Source organism: Bombus affinis, chromosome 1 (assembly GCF_024516045.1).
Source record: "Bombus affinis isolate iyBomAffi1 chromosome 1, iyBomAffi1.2, whole genome shotgun sequence".
NCBI lineage: Eukaryota > Metazoa > Arthropoda > Insecta > Hymenoptera > Apidae > Bombus > Bombus affinis.
Window position 1 is genome coordinate 3,307,980 of NC_066344.1, and position 23,905 is coordinate 3,331,884.

The following is a 23,905-nucleotide window of genomic DNA, read 5'->3' on the forward strand; positions in this document are numbered from 1 at the left end:
TTGTATCGTATTTACACATTCCAATGCGATTGGTTCGCATAGAACGTCAATCGATGTACGCGTTCATTAAAGTGTTCATAAAAAGCGTTCTTTCATGTGTGCGTTATTGAAAATTAATCGACTTGTCAGGAGAGACGAGAAGAGAAGCATCGATCGTCAGACTTTACGAAATAATGGATAAAACTACATATTTTTCACGATTCTGATTAACCTTAATAAATCTAATAAATCTTCTTTCAACCCTTACAAATACTAGAATATTTGAAACGACTTTAGAAGAATGCCTCTTGATTGAATACCTACGACAGACAGTGTTCACCCACGCTGTCATCAGTAGTCGTTCTCTCGAATTCTGCTTCAAGTCGGCCTATACGACTACCTAACTACTGCCGATGTTTTTAGGGATTCCCTACCAGCTCTAACTACTTCCGCGAACAACAGCCATCCCGAATTAGTGGTAGGAAATAATCTATCACTCTGGGGGTTTCACGTCGGCAATAGCTTCTTATGGCACACTCTACCGTGATGAAATTGAGACTTGTATAAAAACAGGCAAGCAATCTTACCGCAGAGGGGATAGTGGGAGTTCTAGCAAGATGGAACATCAACCCCCTGAAGAAAAAATAATTCCGGCGATAAAACGGACATGACAAGGGCATCGGGAAAAAAATTTCAACAATTTTTACTGCTGAAATTATGTTTCATTATGCTGTTTTTATAGCGACGAAGAAACATTAGAAAAGGAAAATAAAAGGGAAGAAATACTGGCAATGAAAATAATAAGCGACGCTGTAAAAAAGAAAAAAGTAGGAAAAATCAGAACAGGTGGGGAAGTAAAGGTTTTACAGAAAAAGGTGTGGAAAAAGTATTTCAGGCTGTAAAATAACCTTCTACAAGTTTCTAGAACGTCTTGGAATCCTAGTGGCACATATTCCAGAAATAAAAAAAATTTATGTGCCACTATGGAAATGTAACGTGATACACACGAATTATACACGGCCGTTAGTGTTATACGCTATAACCTAAAGAGATCAACGTTAAAGACCGAATGGACATAGACTGACAATGTTCCTATGGCGAAATTAAGACCGCACGATAGCCCTGTCGATGTGTAATATAACGAATGGAGGATAGCTGAATAGAGAAGGAATAGGCAAAAGCGAATCTAAAGTGGCCGTTATCGTGAACGCAGATCTTCATTGCGTGTTAGAACAACCATATAGGTAAGCTGCTGGCAATTGCGGGGCTATGCTTATCGGAAGTGGCCTGATACACACCGCTTTGCCTTTTCTTCTCTACACTTGACCTGCCCTATCGGGAACGACAGAAATAAATTACAAACGTTTCCATGTCACTATAGAACGAAGCTTTCGCGCTACTTCGCGATCAAGTCGTTTTATAATTCTCTTTTGTTACTTCTTCGAGTATTTTCTTGCGTTAATTTCCTTCAAAATTGAGATTATTTTTAGACCATAAGAAAATATCCTTTTTTTGTCAATTCTCAACTATTTCTTTTACACGAAAATCATAACGTATTAAAATTAGAAATAGTTTTAAAGAAAGCAAATATACAGTAACACCTCGATTATCAGATTAACGGAACGATCGATTATCGGAACATCGATTAGCGAAAAATTTGCAAATGGTCCTCTACAAGAAAAATTAGAAAACGAGAATAGAAAGCGAAATAAATTAGCACAATTTTTATCCAACGGCTTTCGTTTCTCTTCGCAAAACGATATTTATAAAATAGTTTGAAACAAATGGTCTGTCCTCGTATGAAAACGCAATTGTGCCACGATTGATTCGGATAATCAAAGTTGTAACGTATTCATCATTTATGCAATCGATTTAATTGACGATCGCTTACCTATCTCGTGTATTATTAAACTGTATTTAATTGATAATTTGTCTGAATTAAATAGCGCAGAATATCGACTACGAACAAATTAACGACATTTGAATATTTTAGCAAAACGTAATAAGAACGACGGCATTCTTTCTAGTCTGATATCGTATCAAGAAGAATGGAACCAATTTGAGAAGAAACGACGGAAGTTTGGCTGTTCGTCCAGCGCGTGAAAACGAAGGCAAGGCTGAACGATCGTTCGAGTCGATTTCATTTTGTACATCCTGGCACGAACGCGGGTAGCTTCGCGTTTCCAGGAGCCGAACTCGTGATTGGCAGATCGAAGTAAGCCGCGTTCATGTCAGGGGAAACACGATAAAGCGTAACTTTATGACAAGGTCTTGGTACGCCATTCGCGTGGAACTGCAGTTCGCAAATCGTTCGAACTTTGTAAGACGGGTTTCGACGACGCGACGCCGCGAACGAACACTGTGCATCGATGCATCGGGGGCTATGGTTGTGTGGTCGTGTTCCACAAATAACCGAGGAACGCTCGTTAATTAATATTCATTCACGCGGGCGAAGAAACAACGTGTGTATTAGTTAATTAAGTATTACACGGAACGACCGTGTTCTGTTCGTGGAAACACGCGGCTAGCTGCGATATAACGGAAACTTGGAAATTCTCTAACAAGTCATTATACGCAATCTTTTAGGATTATATACTATATGTTGTATGAAATATTTTTAAAACTACGTAAACTACGCTGAAAAATCGAATCGTTTCCTGACAATACGATATCGTTCGTAATTATTTCATTAACTTCGTAATCGACGTATGATTTATCGTTAGATCGCAGAATTTAAAATATACACGTGACATACAAAAATGTATGAAATATTTAAAATAAAACGCTGAGGTCTCTTATACAATTTAATATCATTAATGGCATACGTAAATCAATTGATCATTCTCTTTTAGAAAAGAACTTGTTAATTCTTTCTAATTCAATGATATTTTTAACTGGTGAATTTCTATGCGAGAAAACCTTGGCTGTAATACGCAGAGGGTGTTTATGGTACTTAGCAGTACAAATCTCCGGCTTTAGTTTGTTCGATCGTACACAGAAAAATACGAATTTGCATAAAAATTCACAGTCCAATTACCACCGTAACAACGTAGCAACAAAAACTGCTAAAGTTGCCATTAAAGAACGATCGTAGGAAATGAAAAACTTGGAAACGATATTATCGACATAGAGAATCAGAGAAAACGGAGCGAAGGGGAAAAAATGATAGCGTGCCACAGCTGCATTTCTTCGGGCAAAAACCGAAGCCGAAATGAAAAATGTTATTTGCCAAGATTACAGTAGCACGTATATACGATGCATAATCCCGCGTCGGGTCGAAATCGCGCAATTTCTCCTTTCTAGCTATGTAGCCACTTATTAGAGGCCCTCGGATGATTTGCATGCTGCAAGAGAGGCGCAGTCCCGATTTACTGCTTATTGCTTATCGATCGCGAGCTCACGCTTTACCAATTCCCGTCAAAATCATCGTGATTTCGCGTGCACGCTCTATTTTACGAAGACCCATACGTCATTATCGTCGATAACAGTTGTCCGCCTTTATCCTGCTTCTTCTAAGCCCGGCCGCGCATCTCCAACACCATTAAATCACGCTATAATTACAACTACGGACCGATCGACCAGACTTATCGTTAGTCGGCACCCTGGTTCTCACGGCCGTTGATAAAATTCCGCTCGCCGTGTGTTTAGAATTTACAGCTTTGCTTGCAGATGCTCCGCCAGATAACTGATTAATGCCTGTCGAACAAACTTTTAAACAACTGCGATTCGTGATATTTCAAGGCGAGGATATTTCAAAAATACGACCAGTTCTTTCAAAGTCGAGTATTTCCCTCGAGAAAATTCCTGGGTATATTGAGCGTTACGAATTATTATCACGAAAGATTTACAAACAGTCAGTCGCTGTTAATAAGATCATTGCTTCCTTTGTGTTTCCAAACACACAATTCGCCGATCGTTATTTTTAAGACACAGATGTGATAAATAGAAATACCGACGAGTACCGACTAGCATATCTAAATAAAATGCAATTTTTCTTCGTCTCTTTCCTATCGTTCGTAGAATAAAGAAATCAGAGGGAACTGATCCAGACGTCGGACGATAACTCAAAGAACTCAAAGACGAATGCTACAAACGAAGCCATCAGAAACGTGACACAAGTTCCGCGATATTTCACTCAACCATATATCGTCTGAACTACTCATAAATCTACGTCGCAACACAATTACAAAACGAACCTAACGTTCTCCACCCTTGTTGACTACATCAAGCCCGTTATGTCTGTAAATTACAGACTGGAAACGTAACTTCAACGGTGAAAATGATCAAGAAGCATCGAGGCATGCAACGATGCCTGTCATCGTAAAAAGGAAAAAGCATTTTAAGGTTTCCAAGCGTGAAACGATACAACCTGGATTTATGGCGTTTCATCTAGCTTCCTTGGAGCAGCGTGAAACGCGTAAACGACTGTATAAACTCGGTCGACCGGCATTTCTAACGTAAGAACCGGGCGGCTGGCTAATCTAGCCGGTTATAGTCTCCAAGCTGTGAACGAGGCTGGACTTTAATAACGGAGCTACGCCCTGCTGGCTACGAGGGACCAGTGTAAGACGTAAGAATAACGACTCGTTGCATTCGACTGGCATGTCCATTAGATAATGGTAAACGCCCTGCAGCGTGCTCGTTGCACCCACCATCGTTGTTGCATCGAGCTGCGAGCCTATGTTGGTCAGGCGACACTCGAACGATCTTTCTTGTTCGCGTCGTTATCGCTGTGAACGCCCGGAATGTACCTCTTTCGCGTTCGTTTCGCACAGGTGAAATTGACTTCGATTTAGACAAGTAGTTTTATAGGAATCAGCGAAATTATGGCCCGCTATTTACGAGTCGTCGCTTCATAGAAACGTAAGCGTAGTCTGTTAGACGGGGCGATACGTCTATGCCGGTGTTCAGTCTACGGAACGTACAGTAAAGCAAGATGCATTTTGTGTTATCGTTAAAATGTCGAGCGATAAGGAAGACGCTTTCGTTCTGTGTCGCTACATTTCTTTATGGCTGCAACGTATGTCTTGCTACTGGCGATGTTAACGCCAATTGTCGCGACGAAAACGATTCGTTGCTGTTTCGCGAACAGGAAAATGTTTTGGAAATAAAGTACCTATTATTTGCTAGACGGAACATATCTCTATTTAGATTCTATTCCATTAGTTACGTTTATAAAAATATGAAATTGCAAGACAGTATCGCGTTTTTATATTTAAATCACCGTAAATTGATCAGAAACGTAAATTGAATTATATAGAAAGATTTTGCCCGCTATACGCGTGAAAATATTGAATTAAGAGAATCTAAGGGAGGATCATTGAGTTCAAGATATTTGCACGATTGGTAACAGAAACGTTCGTCAGGTGTCATTTCCAAACAGCTCCGGAGAAAAGAAACGGAACGGATTGTTGAATCTTCGCGAGAACGATAATTACTCTTTCCACCCTACGTAAAGCAAACAAACTTTGCAGCGAGCAAAGACGGAAAGGCAAACTGGCCCACTGTTCCCGCCACATCGAAGCGTCGATCATCAAAGATTGTTTCATCGAACCGACATTGCTGGTCGCCCCGCGTCTTCAGTATCATCGATCTTGGTTAATTATACGAGCCATAGAAGCGACCTTTAGTAGCTTCAACACGTACACTGCATATGACACAGATCCGAGTACTTTTCTGTTATTTGTACTCTTCTCTTATAATTAAAATATCCAAATCTACCATTTCGAAATTGAACGAAACAGAAGTTTTATTATTTTCTATGTGCCATCTTCATTTTCTTTTTTTTTTTTTTTTGTTCGCGATTGTTGTGAATTGTGAATCTTAATTGCCGAAATAATAGTAAAGGAACCCTAAGGTTACGCTTAGAATTCATATTAAAATAGTTTTAGATTTATTTAATAAACGATTTCCAGGATCTTCGTCGATATACATTTGCACGTGTCTCGACACTCTCTTTGTCTCACCATGTTCCATACCACACTGCAAATGGAACAGTTACATTCATCTGTTTTTCGAGACGCCGCGCACACACATACTTCCACACACTCATATTCACATACGTGTCACTACTACGCGGCCAATCTAGTCTAGCGCACAAAATTATACACATCTCAATAGCGATATATAGTCATTGCTTTCTATTGAGATATGACTACACTAGATTAGCCGCGTAGTAGTGACACACATATAGAGTATGAATGTGCGGGAGTATGTGCGTCTCGTAAAACAGAAGAATGCAACTGTTCCGTTGGTAGTGTGGTAAAGAAGACGCTGAGACAAAGAGAGTGCTGAGACGCGTGCAAATGTGTATCGACGAATATCTTGTAAATCACATATCAAATAAATCTGAAACTATTTTGATATCAATTCTAAGTGTAATCTAAGTGTTCCTATACATTTATTTCGGGGATTAAGATTCACAATTCTCGACGCTTTCTAACAACTTGTTCAGTTGTATAAATTTGCTCAAAAGGTAACAAGGCGCAAGATATTTCAAACGTTCCCAAAAGCGGAGCAGTAGTTTTAGAAACATCGGAATCGAAGCGCAACAAATTCAAACCGCCTATAAATACCTTCAGGCAAAATCGAACACCGGTTTAGAAGCACTTACCAGAAATATACCATTTATTTAGAATCGCTTCTCTGTATTATTTTTAAATTGAGATTAACATTTATGGGGATTCCGTTCGTTATCCATAACTCGGTATAATTTTCTCAAATTTCTTGCAAGAATTCGATAAAAGTTTCCGACTATCGCCATTCGATTACCAATTGGAAGCAGTTCGATCTATTGAAATATCAAAGTTTTGATACTGAGCTTCAAAGCCAGCTGATAAACTGCTCGAATGCATAAGTATAATAAGAATGGATCATTTACATCTTACGAGTACTATTCTACGAAATGAATCTTTCTATGAAGTGAATTTTGGATACTTAATTTTCATTCAAATTTATAAGTAAATATTGAATTGCATTACTATTTATATAACGCTACTTGGATAACGAAAATTGGATCAGTAACAGACGTGTTTATAAACCGATTCGCACGGCGGGATACATCCTATGACCAACGTAACTCCTCAACATAGTAATTCGCGTTTAACGCGGAAAAACGACTAGGTTCATCGTCGAACGACACGTACGCCGTGCCCGCAGGGGGTAGCTATGCATTTTTAAAGCTACCCCGAGAAATACATAGTAGCCGTTCCTTGGCCCACCGTCTAATAGCCGTCTTTAAACGAGTCGACCTGGCTGAGAAACGATGCAGAGAAGGTTTCAGAAGAGAGGTGGAAGTCGTGTACAAGTTCCGATTCCGACGTTCGTACGGTCTAGGCCAAGGGATGCTTATCTAAATTCCCAGGCACATCGCGTGCTCCCCGGATAAGCCGACCACGAATCGTAATAAGGACAACGAGAATTTACTTGCAGCGAAATACGAGACGGCGCCGTCGACTCGGCCGAGAAACTTTTATGAGAAAACCTACCCCCGATGGCCCCTACGCCTCCGCCACCGCCACCACCGCGATATAGAAGAGTTATTCCTTGAAATTCGTCCGGCGACTTTCTTCGCGCGTTCTCGATCCCCGCAGATCCTTTCTCGTTGGCCTCTAGCCTCGACGTAACGGAATTTCCACCCCTTTCACGATGTTCCAAGAGAAATTTAATTTCAAGGGATATTCCGATAAATATCGAAACGGAGAAAGCTTTTGTACGATGATAAAAGTATCAACACACCATTGAATCGAAAATCGACGTGAATACAGGATTCAGAGGGCATAAAGCAACAAGAGAGATTAATAAAAGAAAACTTTGCGCATAGAACGAAGAAAAGGACGAAGGAACGCGCTGCGGGGAAACTATGACAATTACGTGTCTACCGAAAATGGTTCAACCATAAGGGGGACTCTTTTTCTCTGCCGTATTCCGCGGACAATGCGAGATTTTTTAAGCAGCAGCCGTAACAATGATCATAGCAATAACACGACGAAGATGTTCTTTGCTGTTTTGAACGAAAAACTTCTTATCTACGAGAGTTCTTGGGAACATCGCGTGTCCCGCAGATAAGCCGACCATGGAGTTGCAATAAAGACAATGAGAAGTTAGTTCCCGACTAACCGGCCCGGCGTTGCCCCCGAGTGTCGTTGTCGTCGTGGCCGTCGTTCTTGTTGTTGTAGTCATTGTCGACGACCGTTGTATCTTCGATCTTGGTTAATCGTTCGCGTTCGTGATCGTGAAACGCGTCACGGCTAAAAAGGCCAACGAGTAGCAATAAGGACAGCAAGAACAGTGTCTTTGTTGTCTCGTTGCGTATCTGCGATCTCTCTTATTCATGTGGACTGGCGCAGTCTCGTTATTTACGTCCATCACTGCGAACACGGCCACGGTCAAGAGTGCGACGAATGGCGATAAAGAGCCGGCTGTCATCCCCATTGACGAGCTTGTAATCGCGTACGATTTCGATTTCGAGCCAACTAGTTCGTTCAGGTATAAAAATTGCGATCCGTTTCGTTCGTTTCGTCGACAACAAAGAGAATCGATCATAAATCGAGAAACTTCGCAATTTACAATCGTATCTCGAATAGAAAGAAACGAAGAAGAGTTTCGAGAAAATAGCAAATTAAAAGAAGATCTAACGTGTGTAAGATAGAATGGCGCAACCAAGTCTGAGAGTGCAGGATTAACGCAAATCCCGTAGGAAAAGAACGACGTGTCGTGCAAGAGGGGGAAAAAGCAAAACACGGACCGACACGACTCAAACGCGTCCCGTTTTCCGCGATCTTAATTTTATGTTTGATAGCATGCGCGCGCGTTTATCACGCGCCAAACCAGCGTCCCGTGGATTCCATCGTAAAACACATAAGTCGGTCGACCCGTATGCGCGTGATCGTATCTGGAACCATGATCCTGAAACGATCCAACGTGAAAGACGTTGCCAACGTCGCTGGTACGGTGTAAGCAGGCCAGAGACTCTCGAGACTTCGAGTCGAGATTTTCGACTCGTACTCGTCGTCTAAAACGCGCATGCCAAGCATGGAGAATAAAATAAACGAAGCGCGCGAGGGGGTCAGATTGAACGGAGAGAAAGAGAAAGGCGCAGTATTCCTCGTTGAATAATATATGCGCTTGCCAAGAGGCTGCAGGATAAATGTAGTCGTATTTGCACAACAATTTCCAGCGTGTAGCTCTTGTACCGTCGGTCCGTTTGCCGAGGGAGGAGGTCGACGTTTAATGAGCCGTGTCTCACCCTCGCCCTCACCCTCGCCCTCGTTCTCATTCTGGTCCTCGTCTTCGTTACATCGCGGCAATCGTTTGACGTATACAACCCCGTCGTTCGTCCTTCTATGCGGACGAGCAGGACCGTTAGTATGGCTGGACACAACCGACGAATTCACGCGAAACAAAATTGAGATCAAGCGATCGTCCAACGTCGAGAGATTTGTCGAAGGGGATGCTCCGGGATTTTTTCGCCCTGGCTTTTTCTAACGGATGCTATCCTCGTAGTTTTACGCGGTATAAAACGGGATTCTCGTAGCAAAGAACGTTCCTAATTTCGCTGACATACGAGTTAGTTTCGTAAAAGTGGTTTCTCGTTTAAATGTAGAAGAAGATTTGGAGAAAGGAGTGGCACGGCAGAGATTTCAATGGCTTAATGAGCGAAGATTCTTTGGAAATGATAGTAGGGTTGTTAGATAATTCTTGCGGATTCTTCGTTAAAAACAGCGTTTCACGATGAAAAAAATTGCTGAAGTACGACTCGCTATATGTATTTCAATAATTAAAAAACTTGTTTGGTGTTGTTAGAGCGATGCTTCCACTTTCCTAACAAGAAACCCAAGAATATCCCTGCGGCAAACCCAATACCTAAATGAGATTCTTGAGACTTTCACGGGCCAGGTGTTTGCAATTGAATCTATTAGAAGCTTCCGGATCTAAACCGTGCCCTTTAGGGAAATAATCCCGAGGCTCCGTTGCGGCTGGCTTTATCAGAGATCTTAAGATTCGCGGATATTCTGAGAAGAAACAATTTAGAAACCCGTGGTAATTTCGTTTGCAAATTTTTCCCAAATTCTTCTTACAATCTTTTCTCTCCGATTATCGTATTTATAAAATTATAAATTTTTAAGTGAAAGAATTTTAAGGAATTAGTTCTTAAAGTGCTGGAAATTCGAGCTCAAGCGGTTATTGACGTTTAAACTCGGACGTTGGATTCGATGATCTTGTTACGGAAATTAAGAATACAGAAAACATCTGCAGTACCAACTCTGCAGTATTCACTCGTGAATTTTTTAGAAATCCTCGTAGAATGCTTCTTTGGATTTCTTCAATTATTTACAAACATATAAATATTTTTACTTCTTTTATATTCCGAAAATGCTTGAAATGTTAATCGAACAAGCGATTCAACTAAACGTAATATTCATCGTAATATACGCGAAACTAAAAATTCGGAAAATATATCCAATACCGCTACATTTTTAAAAATCTCTTTAGAACATTTGTCTTAAATCTATATCTATAGAATATCAAAATTTCAAATAAGAGAGTCGGTAGAAACTTCGATTGAAATGTCGATTCAAGCGTTCGTTAACGCTGCAACACGTAACTGGAGGCAGATGTTCGATTCCATGAACTATAACATGAAGCACGGCACCAGCTGAACATTCTGAAAGTATCATCGAACGAATTAAAGAAACGCCACGACGGCAAAATCCGTTTCGAAAGCTCTTTCTCGTCTTTTCTCTGTCGACGTTCCGCCCATATTTACAAACCAAACACACGAACTTTCGCGCGGAAAGCACGTTTCAAATGTTTTCCTCCGTTGAAACGTTCCGTCTTTCAGTGAAAACGATGGCGCACAACGGGACGCCGCTGGAAAATGTTATTTTTTCGGGTTAATTTGAAGTCAGACGATAATGGCCGAAGACAAAAAGAGGGGATGAAACGAGAACACAGACAAGACTGATAGCGACTTAAGCGCCGCCAGGGTCGCTCGTCTAATAGGGCTTCTTCGTCTTTCTTATCGTCCGTCGACGCCCGCAACAGTGTCGCTTACCTAAATACCGGACGTGGTTGCCTCGAAAGCGACGACGCTCTCACACCGCGATGGTCCTCTCCTTAAGCCGGCCTGAAACAAGAAACACGGATGAAAGGAAGATTAACCGAGCGCTACCTACCGTTCGTTTCAGCCCACAAACAATCACACAAAGGAACACAGACAAATTTAGACGCATGCGAAACAAATAGATTAAGTTTTTCAGTGATCCAGAACTGAAAGCCTCTGTCGCTGTCGTCCGATTTCTCTTCTGTCGTGAACGCCCACTCGCCAATGCCACGATTTCTTCGCTCACAAACGATAAACGTCGAGTGGATCAAGGAATTTTCCTTGATCCGTTTTCTTCGTCGCGTTTCGCTATGTCTTTCAAAGTAACGGAAGCACACACCTCCGAGTGCATTTAAATTACTCGAATCCGCGTTCTTTAATTACAGACCACCTTGACAACATCGCTTCGAAACGGGATAAGAAGAATAGGCGAAAAATTTCACGATCCGCGTGAACCCGTTTAAAAAAAACAGGCTTGCTCGTCGGGCCATGTTAAAAGTTCTCTAATTCGTTATGTCGCGAGGCAGCCGTCTGGCTTTTGTCGAAACGCGCAAACACAGCCTATGGGTTGGGCAACTTTCCACCGACGTTCACGCCCGCTTTTCCAAACTTTTACGTTGTTTCACGGTGAAATCACGATTCGTTGAGAATCAGTGATCTCTGACTGGGCGAAAAGAGAATAGGCCGCAAGAGGGACGAAGGGAATGAGAACGGACACGAAAAAAAAAAAAGAAATAGCCGAGGGAGGAGCACGGGAAATTAACGCACACGGTGGTTGAAGGCAGCGCGTGTGTCTATCCTTGTAACGGTGTGCCTGTATTTATATGCGTGCAAAGTTGGCCAGGGGATGCCTTCGCATCGTGCACGCGGCTGTTTTCGCAAGCTTGAACCAAATACGTACACAGCCAAGGGGTTAACCGAGCGCGTATCCCCTGCTATCGTCATAACCCACATAGAGGGCGTCACACCGACGGGGTAGAGAAAAGGGAGCGAGGGCGAGAGGGGCGGCCGGTGACGTCAAATTCGCGCACACAGTCTCACACAGATGCGTCGATAAGCTTTGCTGGATGCTGCATTCCCCTTGCCTCTTCTCACCCTCTCCCCCCTTTTTCTATCCTAACTACCGAACTATGACGTAAACCGTTTTGCGAACGGTTTTCCATTTATCTTCGCTCTCTTAATTTCCTCCGGAAAAATCGAAAGCCGCGCTCGGCCCCGAACTCGGGCTGCAACCCCCCGCACCGTAACATCCCCTGCTCTTCCTCCTCCTCCCCCCACCCCTTGAGTGTAATACATTTCTGCGTCAAAGTGTCAACTCGACGTTGGATTCGCGCTGAAAACGCGGCCGGATTTTCGAACCAGGTTCGAGCATCTGTTTCGTTGTACCGTTAATTCGACGAAGCCGAGATACGGGGCTTGAATTCGTAATCGCACATCGTTGTTTCGTAGTTGAATAGGTAGGGATAGAGAGATTTATTCGTTGAAAACGTGACGTACCGTGAAAATTTGTTGTAACAAATTGAAATATATACACGTGGCTCACCGATGTGAAGATAAATCGTTCCTAGAACACGTCTATCCCTAACTCGATTTTAGTTGGTTACGATTTAGGGAGCACAGAGCGTATCATATTCGTATAACTCTGGATTAACCCTCTCAACCGTTCATCTGCAATTCAGGATTATCCTAATGTATTCAAACGGGAAGCACAAATGACGGGTACCGACGGAAAGGCAGTTGAAAATGGTCGGAATAAACGTATTACTACGTGCATTAATTATACTTCCGTGCGATGTTGAACGAGAGAGGTGTATTATACACCTTACGCGGAACCGGTTCACATTCGGCGTTTAATTACCGCGGGATCCAATCTTGGTTGGCCGACAACGCGAGTAATTCACCGGGCGCCTTTATTAAAACGAATAACGCCGAATGTGTACAGGAAGTGATGCGTTCCAGGGGAACAGTAACCGTTTTAATTGAATTTTAAAACGGCCACGGAACCGCTTTGGCGATATTCCAAACAGCTTTCTACATCTCCGACTTTCGGCCAATTGTCTTCCGTTCGATTAAAAATCAACGGAAATAGCCGAGAGTATTGTTGAACGCATCGTTTAACAGGAAACAATGCTCCACTCTCTTATGGAATCTTTGGAAACGTTAAAAATGGCCACGTCATCGAACGCGAAGATTTTACGTACAACGAAACGTAGACGAAGATGTGGCTCTTGAAATCTTACGATTAGCGAACTCTTGTTAAAACAAACTCGATGCTTTTAGCAAAAATTTCGAAAATTCAAATATTCGTTCTATACGAGGTTTGATACATCGCGATCATTTGTCTATGAAGCTGTCGTATATACTTTTGCTGCTCAAAATTAGTCACGATGCTTTTCACGCTACTTCAAAACCATTGGAGGATTACCTTTTTTTATACCGGGGCCCATAAATACGTGGTAAACGAGGTAACAGCGTATTAAATATAGTTTCATTACCAGGTAACCGGTGAAAAATATATCTTTGTTTTAATCACCGCTCGCTTCAGTCACTTTTTTAAGCCACTTTAGTGTCTTAATACCGACATCCTACGTTTCTATGGAAAAACAAAACTTGCCATCGCGAGCGCTTAAATCCATAAAGACAACGTTAATATGAAATATCCTTCGATACGATGAATTTTAGAAACTCTGAAATTCGCCGAACGTTAAACTCGCCAGCCATAACTGAACAGGGAAATATCTACTCGCTTTACGAATAGTAGATTAATAACAAGTAAAAAATAAGGAGAACATTCTTGAAACTTCCAAACTATCTTCCTCCGTTTGTTAAATACAAAACTTTCCACCGTCCGTGTCGTGATAAAAAAATTACTTACAAATTAGAATTACGAATTTTGGAAGCCTCTAAATTTACCAAAAATTACACTCGTCGTCTGTAACTAATTTAAAAAAAGGCCTTTTGCAAACAAATTGCGGATAAGCGAAAAGATAAGGAAAAAAGAGGGATTCTTAAAACTCTGGAACCATCATTTACACATTTTTTAACGCACAAAAAACGTTTTCCTTTGGCGCACGCGGTTAATCCCTCGTACATGATCGATCCCTCGTGAACGTTATGTGAGATTTTCGCGCACCAATGCCGTCGAAAGCGACGAAGGATGAAAGGATTCGCGAGCACGAAAAGAGGTAGGAGGACACCATGCTCATTTGGACAGTGACAAATGGATTTAACGATGGATGACGCGTTCCAACGTTAAATGTATCCGGTCGTGTTCAAATCCAACTGCTTGTATCGGCAACCGGCTCCATTTCGAATTTTTTCGCAGGCTGTTTTTTTTTTCTCTCTCTCTTCGCTATCTGCACGACCATCCGTGAACACGTTTTTCCGATCCCATTACGCGCGTTATTTATTACCGGTCGCCGCGTGAAAATAGCACCGCACGACGTCAATGAAAGCGTCGTCTGATAATTATGTGGCAACGGGGAGAGGCAGAGGCAGAGGCAGAGGGACAGAACAGGGGGTTGATGGGGAGACCAGCCGCGGACGTTGAGAAACGATCAACGTGTGTATACGCATAACAGCGGGGGAATATTTCGATTTATTCGATCGCTGGAAAATCACGAATATCTATGAGCGTGTTGCGTAAAAAACAGTTTGCCAGAAATAGTCTAGATTTAAAAATTATTATCTGTGCAGCTGTGGTAAACAGAGTTCTCGATGTCGTTGATAAAACAGTGGATTAGATAACATTTCTAGGTAAAAACATACTGAATTTATACAGAGGACGCGGTATGAATTTGTTGCCACGATATCCGATTTGGTTCCAGCAATTGAACAAGGAAGTGTTTCAGACGAATATTCATCGCGCAGTGGGCAAAGTAAAGGGAATCTTTGCAAATAGCTTTCCTCCTAAATAACACCCATCTCTCAATTTTTAAACGACATTGTATATCTTTTTGTATTCTTAATGTTGAAGTGGTCACCGCTTCTACGAAAACTCTACATCTGGTCTTTTTAGTTTTCTCAAGCGCTGAAGCCATCGACAGCATATAGACAGAAGACTAACATGAAGGCAGACCATAAACAATAGACAGGCGACGTTGGCTTCGGGGTTTTTCAGTTACAAGGTAACACTGCTAGCGTGCGGATCTGGACCAGCTCAAATTGTATTCCTACTTATTATTACACTTCTCTATTGAATATATATATATTGTACCTTACACTTTATCCACGCGGTTTCTCTCTTTATACATATAATAACCTCAACACTTAAACTGCAACCGAATCGGTTTCGTCGTACAATTCGAACGTGTGAACAGAAAAATGTACAGTGTCATTTAGGAAATTCTTCATGGAAGGCAGATACTTTCGAACGTACTTTGCTTTTAAAACATTTTCATATGCAACAATCCTATCAACTTTGTATAAGAAATTATCCATAAAAAGAGCCAAACTATAATCGTTGCTACTTGCAATGGTAAAATAAACATGACGCAAGACACTAGAGAAAGGACCGACATTCGAGATACGTCGTTTCAACAATTTCTCGAGTCCCGCTAAAAATACAGAACATTTCCGTCGGTTCTCGTAAAACCTAGCAAACAGCCGCAGCAATGAATTCGCTAAGAGCTTGTAAATAAAACACGCGCTCAGCCAATGCTTCTACCGCGCGCTACACCCTCGTCCCTTTTTGCGCTATGCTCGCTGCCAGGAATATTAACCGACGGGCAAAAGATAGAAATTTAATCAGCACTCGCGTTCATTAGCATGAGGTAACGGCGAACTAATTCTGACTCGTACAACCGGACAGAGAAATATGGGGGGCAAACTGAGAGAGAAGGCCGACGGTGGGAAATTTGTTGGCGGAGCGGCGATAAAAAGCGCACACGCGACACTGGCCGGAAGGATGCGTCCGCGCACTTACCGGCTTCCTGGCTGTGGTCGAGCGTGTAAATCGGTGCCGAAATTAGCGTAAATCACACTGCAAAGCGTTTTCGTTCGCGCACACACGCCTCTTCTCTCGGTTATGTACAGCGTCCGGTGACCAGAATATAACCCGGTTTTTCGTTCGTGCCCACGTCGGCTCGCTTATCATGAATAATTCATAACCGATACCCAGTGACGTTGGCTGTTTGGCAAAGGAATAAAGAGAAGGGACCACGATGGTCGGAGAGGATGGGTAAAGGGGAGAGTGGAAAGAATTGGTGCAGACGAGAACAACGGAGAACCGGAGAATCCTAGGCGAGACGATGATCGATAGCTAGAAGGACCAACAGACGACGTCTTGTAGCCGATAACTTCTTAATTGCGAGAAGAGATCTTGACAAAGGCCGCGGGGCTTCGCCCGTGCAGCAACACTTGCGCAACTTGTAGGTGTTGCCGAAACTTGCAACGACGATTGTTCGGCGTTCTACGACGGTGATGTAATTGAACAGGCGGATAAACAAAGACCATTGATTAAAATACAGCGAGGATTATTCGAGTCGCAGGAACTTCAACAACTTAAAATTCAATCTTGAACTTTCCACGGAGTAATCAAATTTATTGTATATGAGGAAAGTTCAGAAGCCACAATCGAAAAATACAGGAACGCGATGATGTTACGAACACTGCTTTTTACATTTATCTTGGCATACGCTGGTATTTACGTGTACTTCTTGCAATAAATCAACTTATAGTAGCGAGTCATTTTTTTTTCTTGAGAAATGAAAGTGTACTTTTCTAATGAAATTAGGGAATTAACAGTAAGAGAAGTTTTCGAAAGGTAACGTAATAAAGAAAGAACGAGGAAATATCGTGTACTGTAGGTCCAACAAAAGACAATACGAAAAACGAGAAAATGATTCCTGATAATTATATGATAAGATTATTTACACAAAATCTAATGAAACAAATAACAAAAGAAGATCCGGAAATAAAGTAATATATACGCGGTACCGAAGTACGACAATTACACGGTGACAATATTAACTGACAATGAGAATATTAACATTCAACAAACAATTTCCTTTTGACGAGTAAAAGTCATATTCTCGTAGAAGAAGAACTGTCCAATGTAAGTACACGATATATCTCACTGTTTATCGCGCCATTGTTTTCAAATATAAGTCGCCTAAAACTCGTTCGCAATCGAATTTAATAAATTACAAGGTAAGAGACTTGGCTTCGTCCAAACGTCCTTCCGACTCAAATAACCCTATCTTATTGTACGTCGACAAAGTGAAAATGGGAAACACTTGTCTTCCATCGGCAAGCAGAGTATTTCAAGAGAATAAAAAAGGCAGTTGTATTTAAGTAATAAGAAAATAAAAAAGCATGGTATATGTCCTGTAAGACGCATGGATCGTTAAAGCGGGGTCGTTTTATCGAGATACGCGCGGCGTGGTCGAGAAAATGGATTGCGCAGAAATTCCCCTCTCAAAAATTATGGTATTAAACAGAAGTTAAAGGAGGGTATCGCGGGGCGAACGTACGAAAGAAATCGGCCACGAGAGGCTGTGCATTTTACTGTCTTGGACGATAAAGCTGGTTGTACCAGGCCGAGCACAAATCAAATCGAGAAGAGGTATGAGGGGATTTCGTAGAACGATCGAGTAGAAAGAAACTGTTGGATACACTGCTAGCCACGTATGCTATATGTTTTGCGGCCACTCTTGATCTGCCTCCTTTTTCATCCTGTTTCTTGGCAAGCAAAGGGAAACCCGGAAGGAACAACGAATGGAAGATAAAGCTGTCGCAACGTGCAAGTTCTGGAAAAGTATTCCACGAATAAAAGAAGAACGTAAGTTAACGCAAGAGATTCGAAACCGAAGGAAAAGAAAGCAAAATGAGAACGACTGCAACCAGACGGAAAACGAAATAAGAAATAGCGCGACTAGTCGAAGGTACACGGAAAGAAAAAAAAAGGCACTGCGTTTGAGAAGGGAAAAACGTTGAAACTGGAAGCCTGATATTTTTTCGATACTTAAAAAACCACAATTCGATGCGTGCCTTTACTTCCAACTGAAACGACCTACGCACTTCGAAGGAACGTAATTGCGAAACCGCGATATCCGGTAGATACCATTTTAAGCTGATAGAGCATGACTGGTACAACCACGAAATCATGAAACTCGAATAACGCTACCCGGAACTCGAGAATTCCTCCGGAATTACTGGAATTATTGCAGCTGAAGTTATTTCGAACCTAATAGATCGGGATAGGATCTGCGTTAGCTTCAACTTGCCAGACCCGGCTAGGATCATACTGAATTCATAGAACCTGATTAGTATTACCACGACCCTTGAAAACCTCGCATCGGATCGCGTTCGATTGAATTGGTATTGAATCAAATCAAACAGATAGAGTTCAAATCACTCTCGAGATGGCGGATCTAGCTGGGATCATCCTAAATACACCATATACAATTGATACCATGCTAGTGCAGATTGAGATGATTCTGGATTCGTTACCTGTCGTTACGTGGTTAGATTCATCGCGGATCGGGCTAACATAGTGTTAAGTTCATTAAATCACGATCCTTGGATCCTGGTGAGTTTGGATGGATTCTACGCGTCCGAGTTTGTTGAATTTGAATCGTCATGATTCTCAGATTCTAATTACGTTTAATCGAATTATGCAATCACGAGGTCAACAAATTTAAGTTCTTATCAAGTAACGATATTATTACAATGTATTAACAGGCACCGTGGACGAATACATTTCATAGTTAGTCTAACAATCTTGCGTCGATTTCTAATTCGTCGATTTACTCGTTTTGTTACCGAACTTGTTACTAATAATTATTACGAAACAAAACTACTTTATTGATACTAACAACGATACGACCAACGACTAATGTCCAAAAGTCGCATGAATTTTGATTCCTATTTCTATAAGATTTCAGACCTCGCTTTGAGGTGAGCCAAGATGATAAAAATGGGCGATATAAAGACATTCGTTGGTAGCTTTGTCACTCCATTTCATCGAAAATGGAAACGAATGATATTCAATCATAACTTCCCCTGCTTTCATCTAAGACATATAGCGATTTCGTTCTTAGAACTTCTCTATCTGTTTCCCGTGGCATTTCTGTTATGTGGCTACGACGCATTTGGAACCTACGACGTGTACACAGGCGCTATCCACGCGCAGATGCTCTGACACCCGCCGACAGTATCATACCTTGCAAAATGTCAGATCATCGACTAACCTCGCCGTTCACGGTCCGACGCCTTCTAGATTGACATTGACACGGGTAACTTTCTTATTTGAACTTCTTTCTCCTCTTTTTACAAGAAAAATTATTAACGCTGTGAACGAAATACTCGAATAAGTGCCGTATCTAGTATATTAAAACGCATACAGACACGTCGTTTTTTACATTGTAAATTAATAAATTAGTATCGTACAGTAAAGAAAATTTCCAAACTTGTAATTTAGAATATATTTTAAAGCGCGATAACTTTCTAAACCTACAGTGTCTATTCAAATTGTATAAATCACCGAAATTCTTCTCGCGAAAGTTTAATTATAACACTGACTTAGTGCAATACATCTAAAAAATAACAGGATCTTTATATCATTTCCGACATCATTGAGATCTACCACAACATAGAGTTTCGTTACAAATGAAGGTATACGCGCCGTTGAAGAAATTACCATTAACTTGTATCTTTTCAAATTTGCGCCGCTTATTGCGTTATTTATATACAACGTCATTTGTATAACAAACCTTTGGTCTTAGAAACTCTTCGTCTCAACGATACGACAAAAATATCTTCAAACGATTCAGGATGCATCGATAGCACGAACGCGCGAAACAGCTGAAGTAGACGGTAAGACGCTGGCGATAAACGAGCGCGAGTAATTATTCAAAAAAGCGAGGGACGTTGGCGGCAAGAGAAAGATGGGCGACCGAGTGACATTTCTGAAGGGAGTTCGCAAAAGGCTGCTTGCCAGGCCTGTACGCGTTTCACGCGCGGCAGGGAACACGCTTTGGTCTCCCCGGATGAGACCAGTCGCTCATCCCGACGGAGGTCTTCCCGAATATTTCAAGCGATCGAAAATGTCATCCGCCGAGGACACTCTGCCCTTTTCCTGTCTCCGCTAACAACGAGAGACTACGGATCGCTCGAGTCGATGTTGATTAAAGGGACCTGTAGGCGGTGTCTCCTCTGAAGCGAGAACGCCGTAGGAAAAAAGAGGCTGCCTAGGATGAAAACCATCCGTCAAAGAATCGCCGGCTAAAATTTAAATAAATTCGTACCGCTCCTTCGCCATGCGCATCAGTGAAATACCTGTGCCACGACCACGTTTTATATAAAGAGAAACTTGCCGGCGGCGCGCAGGCGAATTAATCACACGTGACTCCGCGCCGCGAACTCCGTAGCGCATTTAATCCGCCGGAATTTACCGTGCTTCGAAGTTTACGGCACTTTGGCACTTTCTGTGCAATTAACGTCGCCTCCAGCGTACTGTTTCTCCACCGGCGATATTTCTTCCTTTTTTTTTCCTTTTCTTTTCCTTCCTTTCTCTATAATTCCGATACTAACGAGAGGAAATTACGCGTAATTTCGATCCTTTTAAACGTCTGGCGGCGATGAACAACGATTATATACGTGCATTATGAGAATCTACAATCCTTTCGCCAGATACGATCCCCAAACGATTATGACGTATTTGTATTCTCCGCGCGCGAGGTGTTCATTAGTAGGGACGCAACAACGCTCTGATGAGAGTACCGAAATTATACCATCTCCCGGTAATTTAATATAAATGAATCGAGGCTTTCGCCGTGTGTTATCCAGCGAAACAAGAGGCTACCAGCACTCTGACGCAGAATGTGTATCTACACGTTCGTAACAGCGTCGGCGATATTCGCACCCTTGTTCTAAGAGCGGGTATCTGCGTCTAATCGATACACCTAACCTCTGACCTATTATCGCAAACCGCTAGTAAGTTCTTCGTAGATATCGTTGCGCAAGATTTAGTTCACAGCGGCTTCTGGGAGTTGTTCGATAAATCGTCCAGCTCCCCTTCCTCTAGGTACATACGTACGGTCAAAGGCACTTCCGCTCGGTGCACTCGTCAGCCAGCTCTTTTAAAAATAGTAGAACGCCAACCGGCACGCGGCGTTCCACCCAGATTTCTCTCTCTCTCTCTCTCTCTCTCTCTCTCTCTCTCCCCTCTTTCTCTCTCGCGCCATGATGTAGAAAATGGTTACCGTTCTGTTGTTTGATCGAAAAATCTCGCATATAGAATGTCAGGGGAAATGATGCATCGAGGACACTTTTATACGATAGTCGGATATTCCGTCGATGGATCGTCAGCGTTGTCACGCGCGGGCTAAGCCAGAACATGAAAAGAACATCCTAATACCGTGGAACGATTTTCATGAAATTTACTCAACGCGTACGATCAAGGAAACGTTATTGGAGTTGACGAGTTTGCATGACGATGGAAATATTTAAAAACGTCGAAATATAATTTTAGAGAACGTAGCGTGAATAGTGCGTAAAAATGGAAAATTTAGATAGAAATGTGAGAAGGGGAATTCAGAAATTTAGAAGGAACCTACGGGGCTTTTTTGAAGTTTTAGCAGATTCGAAAGTCTGAGAAAATTCGTGGGTTTTAAAGGTTTCAAGAGATTACCATAACTCTGGCCATCCTGACAAGTTGATCCCGAAGGTTTCAGAGGATATTACGAGCATTGACGAATTCAGAACTATCGAGAGATTTTGGAAATACTGAAAACATTAAGTTCGGAGAATTTCACACAATTTAGATAATTCTAGTTCATGAACTTCCGGTGTTCTGTAGTTTCTAAAAGATAGAAGGATCTTACGAATATGCTAAAGTCCAGGGGTTTCAAAGATTCGTCGTGTGTCGAGCGTTGAAAAATTGTAAAATTCGAGAAACCTCCGAACGAGAAATTCCAGAGATATGTAAAATCTTCTAAATCTTCTCGAATCCCTAGGACTTGGCTATCTGGAAAACCGCAAGTGTAATTGAAGTACTATTTCCTAAACTGTTAAAAACAGTGGAACTCAGTGATACGTTTAGAACCGTTGGAACTCCTGTATTCCTTAGAGACATCGAGGATCTCTAAAACGCTAGAATACCTCGTGAAACTTCCGGAATCGCCAGAACTCTCGAAACTTCCAAAATTCCCGCAATCGTCGAATCAATCAGAGTCCTTCGACTCTCATTCTCAGCTGCTCCTTTAAACTTTCTCCACTTACAGTCGATACGTTACCGATACTTATCAATATGTAAAATCGCTTATGCGATGAAACGAATCAAAACTAACTATATAAAATTCGCTGTTAACATTAGAACTATACGTGATTAAACTGTAACTTTGATATTAAAGAAAACAATATGAAAAGTACATGAAAGGATACATAATACAAATCAAAGAACAAATCTTTGTCCATGTACGTACTTTACAAAAGTTCATTCGATAATAATCAATGCTTGTTACTACCGTGACACGTCTATAAAATTTCTATGAAAGATTACCGATCAGTGATTTTCACTCTGATAGTTTTAACGTTAAAAATCAAACAGTGGAATAATATGTAAAAATTGCATTGGTAAAATATTATTAAAAAACGTAGATATATATAAAATAATAAATACCTTACAGAATCCTGACAGATAAGTTACAGATCCAAAAGGAAATAAATAATACAAGAAGAAGTTTGCATGATCTAAAAAAGAACAGTTTATCATTCAGAATCCATAATCTACGTTTCCATAAGGATAAAGTCAAGAACAATGGTTTCAATGGAACAAGAATTGAAACTGAAATGTCGCGTTGGCGCAACGTTGGTCCTTAATAGATTAACAGATGAAAGACTATAAGACGATATCTTAGGTCGTCCGAAAAGCTTTCGTTTTATAAAGAAATAATGGATGCACAATATTTTCCGATTTATCCATTTGATCCATTTTGTTCTATCAAAATAAAGATCACGACGTTCGATAGATTAGATTTCATGTTTGTATAAAGATGCGTCGTTGTAAAACACGTGTCTGTAAAAGAAAGACACTTTTCGGACAACCCAGTAAGATAGACATAGACGTAGAACGTCGAATTCTAGAGGCATTCTATCTACAAATACGGTAACTACGCAAACTGCAATCGGGAGCAAGGCATCGATTAACAGTGAAAGGAAGGTCGCTCGAATTTCCACGATACCACCGAACTGATCTGTGATAATTGAAGCCCGCGCAAAGCCTCGGTACCGCCCACTATTGTCGCATCAGTAAGTTAACTTTATCACGCGTACGGTCATTTATTCCACCGCGTATCTCGATCGAGCTACCTTTCACACCTTGGCAAAGATCACAACCACATAGCAAAGCGGCTAAAACGATATCGTTTCAGCCGCCGTTGAACGGTCTCTATCAAATGATCAAACCAAACGTCTAATTACGGATTTCGATCCGCAGCGATACTAAAACATTTTTTGTAAGAATAGAGTAAGTTTCCCTTTCTTTTCCATTTTTTTGTTTTTTCTCTTTTTTCGTTAAAATGGAGTATCTTCGATGGAATTCATTGACTCGAAACCGATTGATTGGCTCATCGAGCCCATATCTGCTGACCCGTTAAGTCAAACGCAGACGTTCTGCATTTTACGTGTCTAAGCTAACGTATAAGTTTCATCGTGCACGACTACGTTACACAAACCGTTACAATGTCTCTCCACTCGGAGGAAATCTCTGGGAAACGTAAGATAAGAGGGGAACGATAAATTACCCGCTATTGGAGAAACCTCGGATATTAAAAAGCTATTAAGCGTTGGATATTAAAGAGGTATCTGTTTTCTGTCTTT

The 23,905-nt window shown here is 41.5% G+C and overlaps 1 protein-coding gene and 1 long non-coding RNA gene across 17 annotated transcripts in view; one reads left to right on the forward strand and one right to left on the reverse strand.

The window, feature by feature from the left end:
• The window catches only part of LOC126916161 (uncharacterized), a 218,078-nt gene that overhangs the window by 146,029 nt on the left and 48,144 nt on the right, over positions 1-23,905 (reverse strand). For 4 of the 5 annotated variants that reach the window (XR_007710500.1, XR_007710484.1, XR_007710502.1 and 1 more), the window contains exon 3: positions 11,036-11,107. This is a non-coding gene — a long non-coding RNA (uncharacterized LOC126916161). Of the gene's footprint in view, positions 1-10,452; positions 10,646-11,035; positions 11,108-23,905 lie in introns of those variants that run through there. The other variant, XR_007710509.1, reaches the window with a different exon arrangement.
• LOC126914319 (gamma-aminobutyric acid receptor subunit beta) overlaps positions 1-23,905 on the forward strand; it is an 89,779-nt gene that overhangs the window by 25,371 nt on the left and 40,503 nt on the right. The window lies entirely within an intron of this gene.